General features: G+C 40.5%; 1 protein-coding gene across 11 annotated transcripts in view; it reads left to right on the top strand.

Annotated features, from left to right (window-relative positions):
* The window catches only part of Fam13b (family with sequence similarity 13 member B), a 105948-nt gene that overhangs the window by 15954 nt on the left and 73946 nt on the right, over positions 1–16048 (top strand). For 5 of the 11 annotated variants that reach the window (XM_078045706.1, XM_078045688.1, XM_013359571.3 and 2 more), the window contains exon 1: positions 7107–7427. The exons of 1 other annotated variant lie outside the window; for it this stretch is intronic. The gene's annotated coding sequence lies outside the window, so the exon portion shown is untranslated. Of the gene's footprint in view, positions 1–7105; positions 7428–16048 lie in introns of those variants that run through there. 5 more of the 11 variants (XM_021727698.3, XM_005327237.5, XM_021727695.2 and 2 more) reach the window with 2 other exon arrangements.

Raw genomic sequence — 16048 nt, 5'->3', positions numbered from 1 at the left:
AAATTTACTCTCCACAAAACCTTCTGCCAACTTGCTTACACATTCCATAACTTTTCCTTCTTCTTTTATATTAAAACATAGTTCCATATCTAGAACCTTCTTATATCTCCTTTCTAGCTGTTGATCCCTTTTAAAATTCACAATCTGAAACAATCCTTGTGAAATTTCTGACTTTTTCTAATTACTCCTCTTAAGAAGATGAAATACCTTATGCTATTTACAGTACTTTGAAACACAGGTGAAACTTTTTGTACTCTTTGCATATAGAATTATACCTGTTAGAACTTTTAACTCTTTTTTTTTTTTTTTTATGGTACCAGGGATTGAATTTAGGGGCACTTGGCGGATGAGCCACATCCACAGCCCTATTATTATTATTATTTTAAATTTTATTTAGAGACAGTGTTTCACTGTGTTGCTTAGAGCCTCGCCATTGCTGAGGCTGGCTCTGAACTCCCAATCTTCCTGTCTCAGCCTCCCAAGCCACTGGTGTGCCCCACCAGAACTTTAACTCTTAATGACCTTGCTTTAGTGAAGACCCAGAAATGAAGCAGTCTTAAACAATTTTTTCATTTACCAATTTTTAAAAATACATTTAATGTTTAAATATATTTGAATTTAAGAAGTCAAAAGTACTTGATTTTATATTTAGCACTTGATGTTAACTTTGAAAATTAGTCAGATCTTCTCTAATAAACACATTTATGATTAATCCCATTGATGTTGATGTTAATCTAATTTACTCATTTTTAACTGTAATAACCAAGATTCCTTAATCTGTGTCAGTTAGGGTTTTCTTGTCAAAGTTAAGACTTTCATGTGCCACATTACTTCTTCTAGACCAATATAAGGGATACTTGTTGGACCTAGATAATCATACTAGCAAAAGCAGAAACAGATCAAGCCTGCCTATGTAGGAGGTTAGAAAGAGTTGTAGGTCTCAAATTGACTCAGAAAAGAGCTTGTGACTCTGACAGACTCTTTTGATAGTTATCAGGCATTTCTGTCTATGAAACTTTCCTTTGTAGCCTCCAGCTTTACTTACTTTGGGTGGGGGCTCATCCTGTATTTCAGGAGCGATAAATGAAGAAGAGGGCTGGGGGTCAGGACCTGATCTAGGGAACTTATGGAGTGTGGAGTCAGCAAGAATTAATTGTAGAACAGAGCAAGGGTGGTATTATGATGGCCTTGAGTGAAGGTAAAAGAAGACTTGAAGATAAGGAATTTTAGGCCATTTGCCATTTCATTGGAGGAAATTGTCTGTCTTGAGGATTTGGGGGGTCAAAGGTCCTAAATTCCAAATTCAGGCTATTGATTAGGTTGTCTAATTTAGATTGCAGTCAGATCTGGGTACTTAGCCTGAGAAGGCATTTGCTTTTGAGGTCAGATTGGAGGTGGAGGATTTTGAAATTTTTAATGAGACTACCTAAGGGGGAATACCCCCATGTTGGAGAGGTTTGACTAGGGTGGCAGTCAAGATCAAAGTGTCCCTTGATCTTTCCTGTCACCAGACAGTTTCACCAGAGAATGAGAGGATGTCCCCTCCTGCAATTACAATGGTGGAGGACCCCTAGTGTTCAGATAAGTCAAAAGGTGAGGGTCTCAGAAAGGACACCTCTGTGAGAGACCAGAAGGGATCTCCAAAGAATGAGAAGGCTCGCGTTGCATGTGGGAACAAAATGGCAGAAAGTGGCCCCTGATATGGAAGTCTACATATATAAGAAAAGGAAGAAATTGGAGAGGATAGGGTTAGAGGAGGATACTCCAAAACCAATAAAGGATCCAGTATAGGTTCTTGGTCTGTCCAGAGAGTGTGAAGGCCTCCTTCTATCAGTAGGAAAGAAGGAAAGAAATGGAAGGGAGATGAGAGGAGAAAAGACAGTAGAGGTTCGTTAGGATGGGAAGGGGTAGAGAGCCTCAAACCCTGTCCCGTTTTTTTGGCACCAAATGAAAGCAAATGAAAGAGGATACAAAAATAAAAAGGGAGACAGACCGCAACAGATCAGTAATTCTTTATTAAGCAGAGGAGGGGCATATTTTCAAGAGAGAAAATGGCCATGGGCTACAACAAGGTTATAGGGTTATAGGGTTAAGCAGGGCCAGGTCATGGGAAGATTTGGTCAGTTACTTTTGATGGGCTTACTTTTGGAGGGTAGAGGGATTTTGGCAGATAAGGGAGATTCCTGAGCTCCCTTTTTCCCTGAGGTTTTTGTAAGTCTCCATTTCTTTCAATGTTATCTTCAGACATTGTTCCCAAAATCATGTGGTTGAGAACTACTGTTTTAACTGAAGCACCGAGATATTATAAACAAAAAACCACAACCTCCTTCCCCTAAGAAAACTCACTAAAATGATTTCTGAGATGGATCCTCTCTTGAAACTTTAGAGGATTTTGACAAAAGCAGGAAGATGAATACAGTTAGTTATAAAAGGTCAAATATGAAATATTGAGGAGCTGGGTGTGGTGGTGCACACACATATAAGCCCAGCTACTCAGGAGGCTTAGGAAGGAAGACTGCAAATTCAAAGCCAGCCTGGACATCTTAGTGAGACCTTTCTCAAAATAAATAAAATAAGATAAAAAAGGGCTGGGGATGTAGCTAGGTGGTAGAGTGCCCCTGGTTGGATCCCCAGCATGGTTGCTGGTGGTGGAGGCTTTTGAGTTTCCTGTATACCAGGTGTGGACCATAAAGAGTTGCCAACATGTAGTGGCTTGGGAAGCTGAGGCAGGAGGTTTGTGAGTTCAAAGCCAGCCTCAGCAATTTAGTGCGGCCCTAAGCAACTCATCGAGACTCTGACACTAAGTAAAATATAAAAAAGGGCTAGGAAGGGCTGGAGTTGTAGTTCAGTGGTAGGCGCTTGTCTATTATGTGTGACTTGTCTATTATGTTTGACCTTCAGCACCACATAAAAATAAATAAATAAAGTAAAGGTATTGTGTCTATCTATAACTAAAAACATATTTTAAGAGTGTGTGTGTGGCAGGGCTGGAAATGTGACTCAGAGGTAAGCACCCCTGAGTTAAAAAAAAAAAAAAAGAGTTGCCACTAACCTAATATAGCACTATCAGAAAAAAAGCTCTTCTTCCAGACACTTTTTTTTTACTTCCATCTATTGAAAAAGTCATATTAATTTGAATGAAACAATTTACTGACATCAGCAGGGAAACTGTCAAAATAAATACTTACACAAATCTATAAAGAGGAATATGAAAGGCACTCCCTAGGGTATGGAGAGCACAGTTTATACAACAAAAAGGGGTGGCCCCAGGATCTCTTACAAATGGATCAGAATGAGGGCTGGGGATGTGGCTCAAGCGGTAGCATGCACACCTGGCATGCGTGCGGCCCTGGGTTCGATCCTCAGCACCACATACAGACAAAGATGTTGTGTCCACCAAACACTAAAAAATAAATATTAAAATTCTCCCTCTCTCTCACTTTCTAAAAAAAAAATGGACCAGAATGAGAGTTACCCAGATTCTATGTGACAGAGCCATTACAGAAATGATAGCCTTTAACATACAAGTGGTTGGAGGTGGGCTACCAGATTCGTTGAGGCTGAAAGGAGAAGTATAAACTGCTGGAATAGTTTTCCAGATCAAGGGAATTATGGGTGAGAAACCACCAGAGAAGGGGGTTGATGGTGACATCTACAGTAACTATGAAACTATCCATGAGAAAAAGTCAGTTTTAATTGCATGAGGTGATGCATGCATGTAATCCCAGTGACCAAGGAGGCTGAGGCAGGAGGATAGCAAGTTCCAGCCTCAGCAACTTAATGAGGCCCTAATCAATTTATCAAGACCCCCCCTCCCCCAATAAAAAAATAAAAATAGCTGGGGACTAAGCTTAGTGGTGAAGCACCACTGGGTTCAATCCTCAGTATCAAAAGAAAAAAGCTAGTGTTAAACATCTTTTAAATCCGGGAGTATTAAACCATCACCTGGAGGTAAAAGTTAAAAACATTCTTGCTTTTCTTTCCTTTCCTCTCTCCCCTTCCCTTTGGCTTGTGTTAGTAAGCTGGGAGAGGAGGAGAAAGACTAGGTAAGGTTAGAGAAGACTATGCTCCCGTCTCCAGAACAAACAGTGAGCCAGTTGTCCTCACCTGGAGAAGGAAAGGTTTCACTTTTCAGTGACTCCATGACCATAGAACTTTTTTTTTTTTTTTTTAAAGAAGGGCTTAAACCCAGGGGCACTTAGTCACTGAGCCACATCCCAAGCCCTTTTTTAAAAAAATTGGTTTTAAAAAATATATTTTAGAGACAGGGTCTCACTGAGTTGTTTAGGCATTGACAAGTTGCTGAGACTGGCTTCGAACTCACCATCCTCCTGCCTCAGCCTCCAGAGCTGTTGGGAGCTTGCTTCGCATTGCCTGGTGACCACAGGACTTTCTATTTTTAGGAGAGACCATAGAACACATAGAATCTACTTGAGTTTTCAACTGGGTGTATGAAAGATCTATTCCCACTGGAATGAGTTTAAAGGGATGACAAAAAATAAAGTTCTTTTTAAAAAATTATACCCCATGAGCCCTATAAAATTGAACATTTTGGTTCTGTATCATCAAGTAGATCTACAAAATCTATCTTCCAAGAACATATACTTGCATTTTGGAGGGGGAAAATGGTCATTGAATCAATTCATTTGTTTTCTGAGAATACATACTTTGGGCTTAAGGCACTTAAATGCAAGGAAATCCTTGCCCTCTGGGAGCTTACATCTTGGGTTTCATGCAAAGTATGTTATGAACTTTAACAGTTATGTCAACAAGGGACCTATGTTGCTTAAGTGAAGAAGAGTTAGGAGGGTTTTGATTCTAAGAATTCACTCACAATTTTTACTTTTTTTTTTTTTTGGTGCTGGGAATTGAACCCAGGGTCTTGGGCATGCTAGGCAAGCACTCTACCACTAAGCCACATCTCTAGTCCTTATAATTATTATTTTTTTAAATTTTTAGTTGTAGTTGGACACAATACCTTGATTTCATTTATTTATTTTTATGTGGTGCTGAGAATTGAACCCAGTGCTTCACACGTGCTAGGTGAGCACTCTACTGCTAAGCCAAACCCAAGCCCTTAATTAAGATTTTGAAGCTATCATATTGCCCTCATTCTCCAAGCAGAGAGTAAACCTTCTATTTGAGATGTTTAGAGAGAGATACAAGCCAAATGTACAGATTGCATCTTGACTGAGCTACCACAAAACCAGTCCTTAGTGGAGCAGATTTAAAAACTTACATTTCACTTCACTCAAGTTTAATCATGCTCCAAGAAATTCATTTGGATAAAACAACTTCATAATTCAACCCAGTGAACAAAAGCCGATTTAGAAATCATGCTGTGAATTTATTAATTGATGAAGATTGTAGAGCTAGCACAATTAGTCCTACTAATGTGCCTTAGACAATCACTTCTCATCAGATGTCTTGACTTACTTAAGAGAGCCTCTAAGTGATGAAAAGGCTACTTGTTGAAGTTTGGGATCAGAGTTTGGGCTTTCTATGTTCATAAAGGACATACAAAATTTAAATTTGCTAGGATATAAATTTCATGAAGGCAGAGATTTTATTTGCTGACATTATCTTAAGAGGCCAGAACACAGAAAGAACTCAGAATCTGTTGAAACCGTAAATCAGAATTTACATTTATATGTACGCATATACAAATATATACACTAGTTATATATGCATATACATACATATCTTTATTTATATATAATATATTATATATATATATATACACACATACACACACACACTTTTTTTTTTTCCTTCCCATCTCCCTGTTGCTGAGGATCAAACCCAGGGCCTTTCACATGGTAGTCAAGTGCCCTACCACTAAGGTATATCCCCATCCCCGAATTAAGACTGTTAATTGCCCTGAAAAAAGGTATTTGGACCTGGTCATAAGAATCAGTTACCTCTCTCTTGGACAGAGTGGGAGGCTTGCAACACATTCTTATTCAGATTCTGCTGGTTCTAGACTCTTTGTGGACCCCACCCTTCAGTTATGACAGCATCAATTTGGCATGTGACATTTAGGTTACAGATGATTTATTTTAGTCTGACGAAATTTGGGAGCCACCTTGGTCTCTGTAACACATTTACAGATCATCTCATAGGGTGACTTTTTATTTCTATAAATCTTGTCCCGAGTTCTGTGAGGGTTCTTGTTTTATATTTTCCAGCTTACCGACTTGCAGCTCAGGCAGGTAGGGGACAACCGAATTGTGATAGTTCATATTTTTACAGACCCCCAGAGTTCTTTGTGTAGGTGTGGATCTACCCGCCCTCAAGGAGTCCAAAAGGCGGAACACTGCGTTTTTCTCAATGGAAGATCTCAAAGCCCTTAACAGACTAAAGCAAAGAAGAGATTGGCTGACTATTCATATGGTTGTGAGCCTGAGGGAGTTGCAGGGTTGGTCTGGGTGGCTACGTAAGCAAGGACAGACTTCTAGGCTCAAAGAACTCTTTTTATTTTTTTTGTGAGACAGCGTCTCACTAAGTTGCTTTGCTAATTTGAATTTGAGATTCTCTGCCTCTTTTCGGCCTTGCCTCTGAAGCTCCAGCTTATTATATGAAGCTCCCTGCGAGCATGCAGCTTTGCAACTTCCACATTCCCGAACCCTCTTGTTAACAGAGCTTTATGATCTCTGTGGAGTCTAGGTCAGGTCTTTGGGTGAACAGGGTGGGGGAGGGCGAGCAAGGCGCAGGTGCAGCCCGATAGTCCCCGTCTAACCCAAACAGCTGGGAATGGGAACGTGAGTCACCACTCAGGCCTGCCAGGCAGCTTCCGTACTCCTCATCAAGATGAGGGCGCCTCGTACTTTTCTGGCATCCTGAGGGGGGCAAGGCACCCTCGGCAGAGACCAGCCTTACCCTCAGACTTCCGGATTTTCCCTTTATCGCCCTACGTCCCCTTCCCAGTTTCCTTTCTCCTTTCCTTGGTCAGGCACGCGCCTAGCTTCTCACACCCTAACTCAAAAGTTCAAGTGTTGACTGGGGAAGTAACTCAATCCACAAGCGGGCTGACTGCGGCGCTGAGGCCAGGGAGTGTGGGACACTTAGCCGTCCTGGCGGCGCACTCGCCCCGCCCCTCCCACGCACGTCACGTCCGGCCAGGCCCCCGCCCTGCGTTCTCCTCTCGCTCGCCGTTAGGGAGGCTCTGCGCCTCAGCCGCTGCCTCCGTCGCCGCTCCCGCCCCTCCTTTTGCGTCTCCGCCGCTGCCACCGCCGGGGAAATCCGGGGGTCGCTACCGGGCTGGCCCCGTGCCACTGCCGTTGCTTCAGCTTTCCTCCAGTGGCCACCTCAGGAAGAGGCTTGTCGGCCGCGGAGTCACTTGGGGCCTCAGTTCTCGCTCTCTTGCTGTCGCTGCAGGTCCTGGAGAAGCGGCCGCGGCCGGGAAACGGGGCTTCGCGGTTCCAACGGTAGGTAAAAGGGCGGGTATTCGGATCTGCGCATGCGCGGGTCGCCCCTCGCTGCGGCCCTCCTCTCTTTGCCGCCCCCCAGCGCCGAGTCCCACCCCTGTGGGCTCCACTGTGTTGCGTTTTGGTGTACAGAACTGGGGCAGCACCCTGCAGGTGGGCATTCAGTAGAGAGGACCCCGTTTCTGGTGGAGAAAGAAGAAGGTGGGGCTGCCGGGGGGGTGTGGCAGTCTTCGATTTCCAGCCGTGGCAGTGCGCGTGAACGTCTGTGCCCCTCACCTCCTAGGTTCCCCAAAGTAAAAGACACAACGCCCCATGTTTGCTTGCTACCCTCTCCTGTCCTTAGGCCCTGCGCCACCTTGGTGCCCACTTCCTTCATGCTGGGCAGTTAAGTTGATGCAGGAAAAAAAAAAAAGTGTGGTTTATTCCGGGCTCAGCTGCGCCCCTTTTAGAGGTCACGTGAGACCAGGGGTTGTTGACTTCCTTAAATCGCCTAGAGAATATATCCAAAATTGGGCTGTTGGTGCACTGGGGCCTCACGAAGAACGCAGTCTGCAGAAACCAGGCCAGAGGGGTCCCTTTGTAGTAGGGCATTAAGTTTCAGATTGGGCGCCTGATTTCCTAGATAAGGTTTATAGGAATTGAATCAGTTGGCACACTTGTCCAGTGAGAAATTGTTAAACATTTTTTTTGTAATCAATTAAAACCAAATTAATTTTTACAAAAAACGGTCGCATAATTTTATTCGGTTCTCCATTACATCGTCTAATCAGTGAAAAAAAGTTGGACATTTACCATACTTTCAAGGATCTAAGCTAAAAATGGCAACCAAAACCATTGTAATGCTGGGGTGCGTTTGTTTATAGAAGTAGACTTTTTTTTGAATTTCGAATTATTTGACTTTCTCCAGCGGGATTCATGTGGGTTTATGTCTTCGTGTCTTAATCTTGAAATACTTGTTTGCCTGGGTTTCTCACAGGTACTCTGTACATGGTAAATACTTGTTGAATGGAATTGAATAGTCATTTTTTTGTATATCCGTTAGGTGCCCTTCTTACTTTCTTAATCTGTGCATTTTTTAATGTTAAGGTAATATTCTCTCCAGTTTAATGTCTTCCCAGTTAGGCATTTGTGTGACACAGCTTAAGTCCTTGGAAGATGTAGAAGGGCATATCACAATGGCATAAAATTCTTCATAGAGTGCGGAGACTGTTGCATTGTGGTTTTATTAGAATGTCTTTTAAAGACAGAGTGGCTGAAATGTTGTGAACAACCAATAAAAAAAAAATAAAAAAAAAATAAAAAAATAAAAAGCCAAAAATTCAATTAGGAATAGTGATAGAGGAGAGTAAGACTTCTTGATTTTATAGTCAATTAGCCAATAGAATTCAAAGTAGAATTTACATTCTTTAGGAATTTCGATTATATGACAGACAATATTATTATCTTGTATAGGAAAAAACTAGATTGGAGAACATTTTGAAATTTCTTATGCATCCTTTATTAAAAATAAAATCACTAATACCGAGAGAAAAAAAAAAAAAAGACAGAGTGGCTGAAATGAATATAGTGACTTGTGTTTCTCCACCAGTAAAATGACAACTACTTTTTAAATTTTTTTTTGGTATCAGGAATTGAACCCAGGGGTTAACCACTGAGCAAGGACCTTCCCCAGCTCTTTTTTTATTTTTCTTTTAAGACGGGGTCTTGCTAAGTTGTTCAGGGCCTGGCTAAATTGCTGAGGCTGGCTTTGAACTTGTGATCCTCTTGCCTCAACCTGAGCCACTGGGTTTAGAGGCATGCACTGCTATGCCTGGTGACAACTACTTTTATTTATTTTTTTATTTTTTAGTTTTCAGCGGACACAACGTCTTTATTTGTATGTGGTGCTGAGGATTGAACCTGGGCTACATTCATGCCAGGCGAGCACGCTTTGTCCGGCTTGAGCCACATCCCCAGCCCCGACATCTACTTTTATTGTCATGTGCAGATAACCTTGACCTGTCTGTGCCTGGCTCCCCCAAGGTATACTAATTTTAAAGTTGGGGGCTGTTTTGTGTAAATTGCCTTATAAATTGCCAAAGTGTTTTTTTTTTTTTCTTTCCAGTATTGGGTATTGAACTCAGCGGTACTTTACCACTGAGCCATATCCTCAACACTTTTTAAAAAATTTGAGTCAGGCTGGCCTTCACCTTGGGATCTTCCTGCCTCAGCCTCCTAAATTGTTGGGATTCCTGGCCTGTGTTAACTATGCCAGGCTAACTTTTAGGACTGGGCATGTGGCTCAGTGGTAGAGGGCTTTGGTTTCAATCCCCAGTACTAAAAAAAAATAAATATTTTTTCTTTATTTTGTACCAGATTGAACTCAGTGGCACTCAACCACTGAGCTGCATTTCCAACCCTATTTTGTATTTTATTTAGAGGCAGGGTCTCATTGAGTTGCTAAGTGCCTTGCCATTGATGTGGCTGACTTTGAACTCAGCCTCCCCAGCCTCTGGGATTACAGGCCTGTGCCACTGCGCCCTGTTTTAATTTTTTTTTTTTTAATGTATTGCTGGGGATGGAATCCCAGGGCTTTACATACTTAGGCAAGCCCTCTACCACTGAATTATACCCTATCCAAAATAATTTTTGAAAGAATTGTGGTAAAATATAACCTAAAACTTTACCATTTATCATTATTGTGAATCATTTATTGTGATAAAACACACCATAGCATAGAATTTACCGTTTTAATTCTGACCCTCCCCAGTACCTGGGATTGAATTCAGGGCCTCACACATGCAAGGCAGGCACACTATTACTGAATTACAACTGCAGCCATGTTTATTTTGAGACAGTGAAGTTGTTTTGGCTTGCCTGAAACTTGTGAACCTCCTGCTTCAGTCTTGCAAGTATCTGGGATTATAGGTGTGTTATATTGCACTTGGCTTAACCATTTTTCAATGTATAATTCAGTGGCATTAAGTACAAAACAATGTGGTATCATATCACCATTTTGTTTCTAGAACCATTTCTTGTTTTTCAGTACTGTGGTTTGAACCCAGAGGCACTTTACCACTGAGCTACATTCCTATTCCTTAAAATTTTTTTTTTTTTTTTTTTGAGACAGGGTCTCACTAAGTTGCTTAGAGCCTGCCTCAGTCTCCCAAGTCACTGAGATTATAGGCGTGTGCCATTTTACCCAGCTCCATAGTTTTTTATGTAGAAACTCTGTACCCACTAGACTTTCTCATTCCCTCAAAAGTTATTCCTGGTAACCTCTGTTCTATTTTCTTTCTTTGTGAATTTGTCTAGGTTCTGTATGATTTAAAATCATATGATATTTATCCCTTCGTGTCTGGCTTATTTCTCTCTTTTCCTTTTTTTTTTTTTTTTGAGTGGGAATTGAGTTTAGGGTGGGGTAATCACTGGACTGCGTCCCCAGCTCTCTTTTGTTGAAACAGGGTCTTGCTAAGTTGCTTAGATCTTGCAAAGTAGTTGCTGAGGCTGACCTCAAACTTGGGATCCTCTTTCCTCAGCCTCCTGAGTTGCTGGGATTACAGGGTCCAGCCCTTTTTAAATACTTATTCAGTGAGACAAGGTCTCACTGAATAGCCAGGGCTGTCCTTGAATTTGTGATCCTCCTTCCTCAGCCTCCCCAAGTCCCTGGGGAATTAGAAGTATGCACCACTGCTCTAAGCATGTTTTAAAGGTTTATTCCCTTTTTTTTTCCCCCCTTTGGGCATGATAAGCATACAGTCTACCACTGAGGTATAGGCCCAGCCCAGGCAGCCTGCCTCCACTGAAAATTGAACCCAGGGCCTCACATATGCCAGCCTCAGCAACTACAAAATGCTAAATCACTGAGCTACAGAGGTATATTCCCAGACAGGCAGACAGGTTCATCCGTGTTTAAGTGTGTGTCAGAGTTTCCTTTTATCGTAAGGCTGAATAATTATTGTGTGTATGTATCACATTTTGTTTATCCATTCATCTATTGGTGGATATTTGGGTGTAAATTGGTAATTGTGAATAATGTTTCTGTCAGTATGGGTATACGGATAACTTTTCAAGTTTCCGCTGTCAGTTCTTATATACCCAGAATTGGAATTACTGGATCATGTGATAATTTTTATATTAAATATTGTTAAATTTATTTTGAGGGACTACTCTAAGCAAAAATAACCAAAACGGTTTTGATACCATTATGAAGGCACAAATAACTGGGACAGAAGCAAACCTCAAACAGATCAGCAAGCTTTCTTTTATTCTGCAGCGGAGTCAGTCAATCAGGCACTGGAGAGGCTCACTTTCTAGGTAGAAAAATAGCCTTAGATTACAGGAGAGGTCTGAAGTTATATGGGTTACACACTGGGAGATGACTTAACCATTGAAGACTTTTAACAGAACATATCAATATAGGCACTCGGGAAACAGGTTGTGAGAATTTGAAATTTGTTTTTATGGGCAAGAATAGAGGGTCCAGAGTTCAGCATTCAGTGTTTATCTCTTTCCTTCCAGGGTCTATTGTATTGTCACTGGGAAAGGATTTATTTGGAGAAGGATCAATGTTTTAGCTCCTTTTCAGAGACTCTCCTTTTTAGGCTTAATGGATATCTCTTTCCCAGGGATTATCTTGTCACTGGGAAAGGACCCATGTTATCAGTGTGTTGCTTTCTTCCTCCCTCCTTCCCTCTTCCCAGGCCACACTGTTTTGGGGGTTGTCATTTCCATATCCTTCAACTACAGTACCATTTTTCAAAGTGACTGGACTATCTTTTATTCCCACCAACAAAAGTTTAAGAGTTCCACCAGCTTGACAGCTGCTACTTTGGTAATTGGTTTATTTATAATCCTATTGGTTATAAATTTGAATCTCCCACCCGATCCTGCCCTCACTCAAGTACTTGAGATTGAACCCAGACACTTGTATTTAGTGTGCTACTTCCCCAGTATCTTTTACTTTGAGACAGAGTCTTGCTAAGTTGCCCACATGGCCTTGAACTTGTGATCCTTGTTCTTCCAGCCTTCTTAGTTGTCCTCACCAGTGTTTGGCTCTGGTAGTTTTGATTTGCATTTCCCTAAAGGCTAGTGGTGGGCATCTTTTTATGTGCATATTATTTTTTCATGTGCATATCAATTACATATATATCGTCTTTGGAGAAGTGTCAATTCAGGTATTTTTGTTCAATTTTGAATTGGTTCATTTCATAGTTGTTGAGTTGTAGGTTTAGCTAGTCTTTTTTTGTGTGTGTGTGCATTCCTGGGGATTGAATCCAGAGGTACTCCACTCTGAGCTACATCCCCAACCCTTTTCAAAAATTATTTTTACTATTAGTGTTGTTATTATTATGGTACTGGGGATTTAACCTTGAGCTACATCTCCAGATCTTTTATTTTTTTGAGACAGGGTCTTGCTGAGTTGCTTAGTGCCTCACTAAGTCACTAAGGGCTTCTCTTGCTGAGGCTGGCCTTGAAATTGTGATCCTCCTGTCTCAGCTCCCAAGTTGCTGGGATTGCAGGCATATGCCACCCTGCCTAGCAAGTTTTTTTTTTTTTTTTTGTTGTTGTTGTTCTAATTAGTTATACATGACAGTAGAATGCATTTTGACACATCACACATAAATGGAGTATAACTTCTCATTCTTCTGGTTGTACATGATGTAGAGTTGCACAGGTTGTGTAATCATATATGCACCTAGGGTGGTAATGTCCAATTCATTCTATTATCCTTCCTATCCACATGCTCTCTTCCCTCCTCTCACTCCCCTCTGTCTAAACCAAAGTACCTCTGTTCTTCCTAGCTGCCTCCCCATTATGAATTAGCATTTGCATATCAGAGAAAACATTTGGCACTTAGTTTTTAAAAATTATTATTATATATTTTTAGTTGTAGATGGACTCAATACCTTTATTTATTTATTTATTATTAATTTATTTTTATGTGGTGCTAAGGATCATACCCAGTGCCTCACACATGCTAGCCAAGTACTCTACCACTGAACTACACCCCAGCCCCTGACCCTTAGTTCTTTGGGTTTGGCTTATTTCACTTAGCATGATATTTCTCAGCTCCATCCATTTACTGGCAAATGGCACAATTTCATTCTTCTTTAAGACTGAGTAATATTCTATTGTGTATAAATACTACACTTTCTTTATCCATTCATCTGTTGAAGGGCACCTAGGTTGGTTCCATAGTTTCATAGCTATTGTGAGTTGAGCTGCTTTAAACATTGATGTGGCTGAGTCACTGTATTATGCTGATTTTGAGTACTTTGGCTGTAAACTGAGGAGTGGGATAGCTGGGTTAAATGGTGGTTCCATTCCAAGTTTTGTGAGGAATCTCCATACTGCTTTCCACAATGGTTGCACCAATTTGCAGTCCCACCAGCAATGTATTGAGTGTACTTTTTTTCCCCACATCCTAACCAACATTTATTGTTTATATTGTATTTTTGGTAATTGCCATTCTTCTGACTGGAGTGAGATGAAATCTTAGTGTGGTTTTGATTTGCATTTCTCTGATTGCTAATTGTTCAATTGAAAAATTGAACACTTTTTCTTATTTTATTCATTCATTTATATGTGCTATCTGATCAATTGTATTTCTTCTTTTAAGTGTCAGTTCAGTTCCTTAGCCCATTTATTGACTAGGTTATTTGTTTTTTTGGTGTTAAGTTTTTTGAATTCTTTATATGTCTTGGCGATTTTCTCCCATTCTGTAGGTTCTGTCTCCACATTATTGTTTCCTTTGCTGAGAAGAAGCTTTTTAGTTTGATTACATCCCATTTATTCCTGTTTTTACTTCTTGTGCTTTGGGAGTCTTGTTAAGGAAGGCAGTTCCTAAACCAACATGGTGGAGATTTGGGCCTCCTTTTTCTTCTATTAGGCACAAAGTCTCTGTTCTAGTGCCTAAGTCTTTAATCCACTTTAAGTTTTGTGCAGGGTGAGAGGGGTTTAATTTCATTTTGCTGCTTATGGATTTCCAGTTTTCCCAGCACCATTTTTTGAAGAGGTATACCTTTTCTCCTATGAATGTTTTTGCTTTTGTCTAGTATGAGATAACTATATTTATGTGGGTTTGTCTCCGTGTTTTCTATTCTGTACCATTGGTCTATGTGTCTATTTTGATGCCAGTGCCATGCAGTTTTTGTTACTATGGCTATGTAATATAGTTTGAGGTCTGATATTGTGATGTCTCCTGATTTACTTTTCTTGCTTAAAGGTTACTTTGGCTATTCTGGATCTCTTATTTTTCCAGATGAATTTCATGATTCTGGCAAGTCTTTAAAGTTATATTTTATATGAGTTAAATAATTTATTCAAAAGCCTAACATTTCTGAAAATGGATATATATCTTGAGGAGGGTAGGGATTGAGTTCAGGGGTAGTGTACCACTGAACTACATCCACAACCCTTTGTATTTTTTTTTTCTTTTAAAATTTTTATATATATTTTTAGTTGTTGATGGGTTTTATTTTATTCATTCATTTACATGTGCTACTGAGAACTAAACCCAGTGCCTCACACATGCTGGGCAAGCACTTTAACACTGAGCCACAACCCCAACCCCACTTTGTATTTCTTATTTTGAGAACAGGGTCTTGCGAAGGGACTGGCCTTGAATTTGGGATTCTCCTGCCTCAGCCTCCTGAGTAGCTAGAATTATAGGCTTGAGTATTGGCCTGGCAATCAAGGAATTTTTATTTTTAAAGGGTCAGTAATTATGTTGTTGATACATGGGAGAAGAGCTAATTTAGCATATAATTCTTTTTGACTTAAATAGAAAATCATGCTGAATTAGTGGATTAGTGACACCATAAGGCATGTAAAGGAAGGAAACCTATTGGGAGCCATCTTGCTCTAGCACATTGCAGTCTAACCCCTCCCAACACACACAAGATAACTCTTTAAATAAGAAGACAAGTCTTTTAATCGCCACCTTTCCTCATATCTTCATGAGTAGTATTAAGTAGAATGTGGTGGCACATGCCTATAATCTCAGTGACCTGGGAGGCTGAGGGTAGGTGGTTTGCAAGTTCCAGGCCAGCCTTAGAAATTTGGTGAAGCTGTAAACAACTGTATGAGGCCCTGTCTCAAAATAAAAAGGTCTGAGAATGTAACTCAGTGGGAAAGCACCCTGGTTCAATCTCTGATATTGGGGGAAAACAAAACACAACAACAGTATTAAACATTTCCTCATTCTTCTAGCACTCTTTCCTGTCTTCCCTGCAGCTGCCTGCAACATAATGATATGTGAACCATGTAGAACTCTACATCTGTCTATTGGCAGATATCTCAAGAGGTCATTTTCTAAAATTTTTTTTGTTTTAGTTGTTGATGGATCTTCATTTTATTTATTTATTTATATGTGGTGCTGAGAATTGAACCTAGTGCCTCACACGCTAGGCAAGTGCTGTGCCACTGAGCCACAGTGCCAGCCCATCAAAAGGTCATTCTTTGGGGAACTTTCTTCAGATGGTTTTGGAGACCAAATCTATAGATGTTCTACAGTCTCCTTAGGATTGTGAATGGTTTCTAAGTGGATATGTAAATAAAATTTTGCCTTTATTGTAGTTCTCATTCTAAATATTCTGGTTTCTTAAGATGTAAACTGACTTTCATTAGAAGGATTTTCA

Source organism: Ictidomys tridecemlineatus, chromosome 1, assembly GCF_052094955.1.
Source record: "Ictidomys tridecemlineatus isolate mIctTri1 chromosome 1, mIctTri1.hap1, whole genome shotgun sequence".
Classification (NCBI taxonomy): domain Eukaryota; kingdom Metazoa; phylum Chordata; class Mammalia; order Rodentia; family Sciuridae; genus Ictidomys; species Ictidomys tridecemlineatus.
This window is presented reverse-complemented; position numbering and strand designations above follow the sequence as displayed.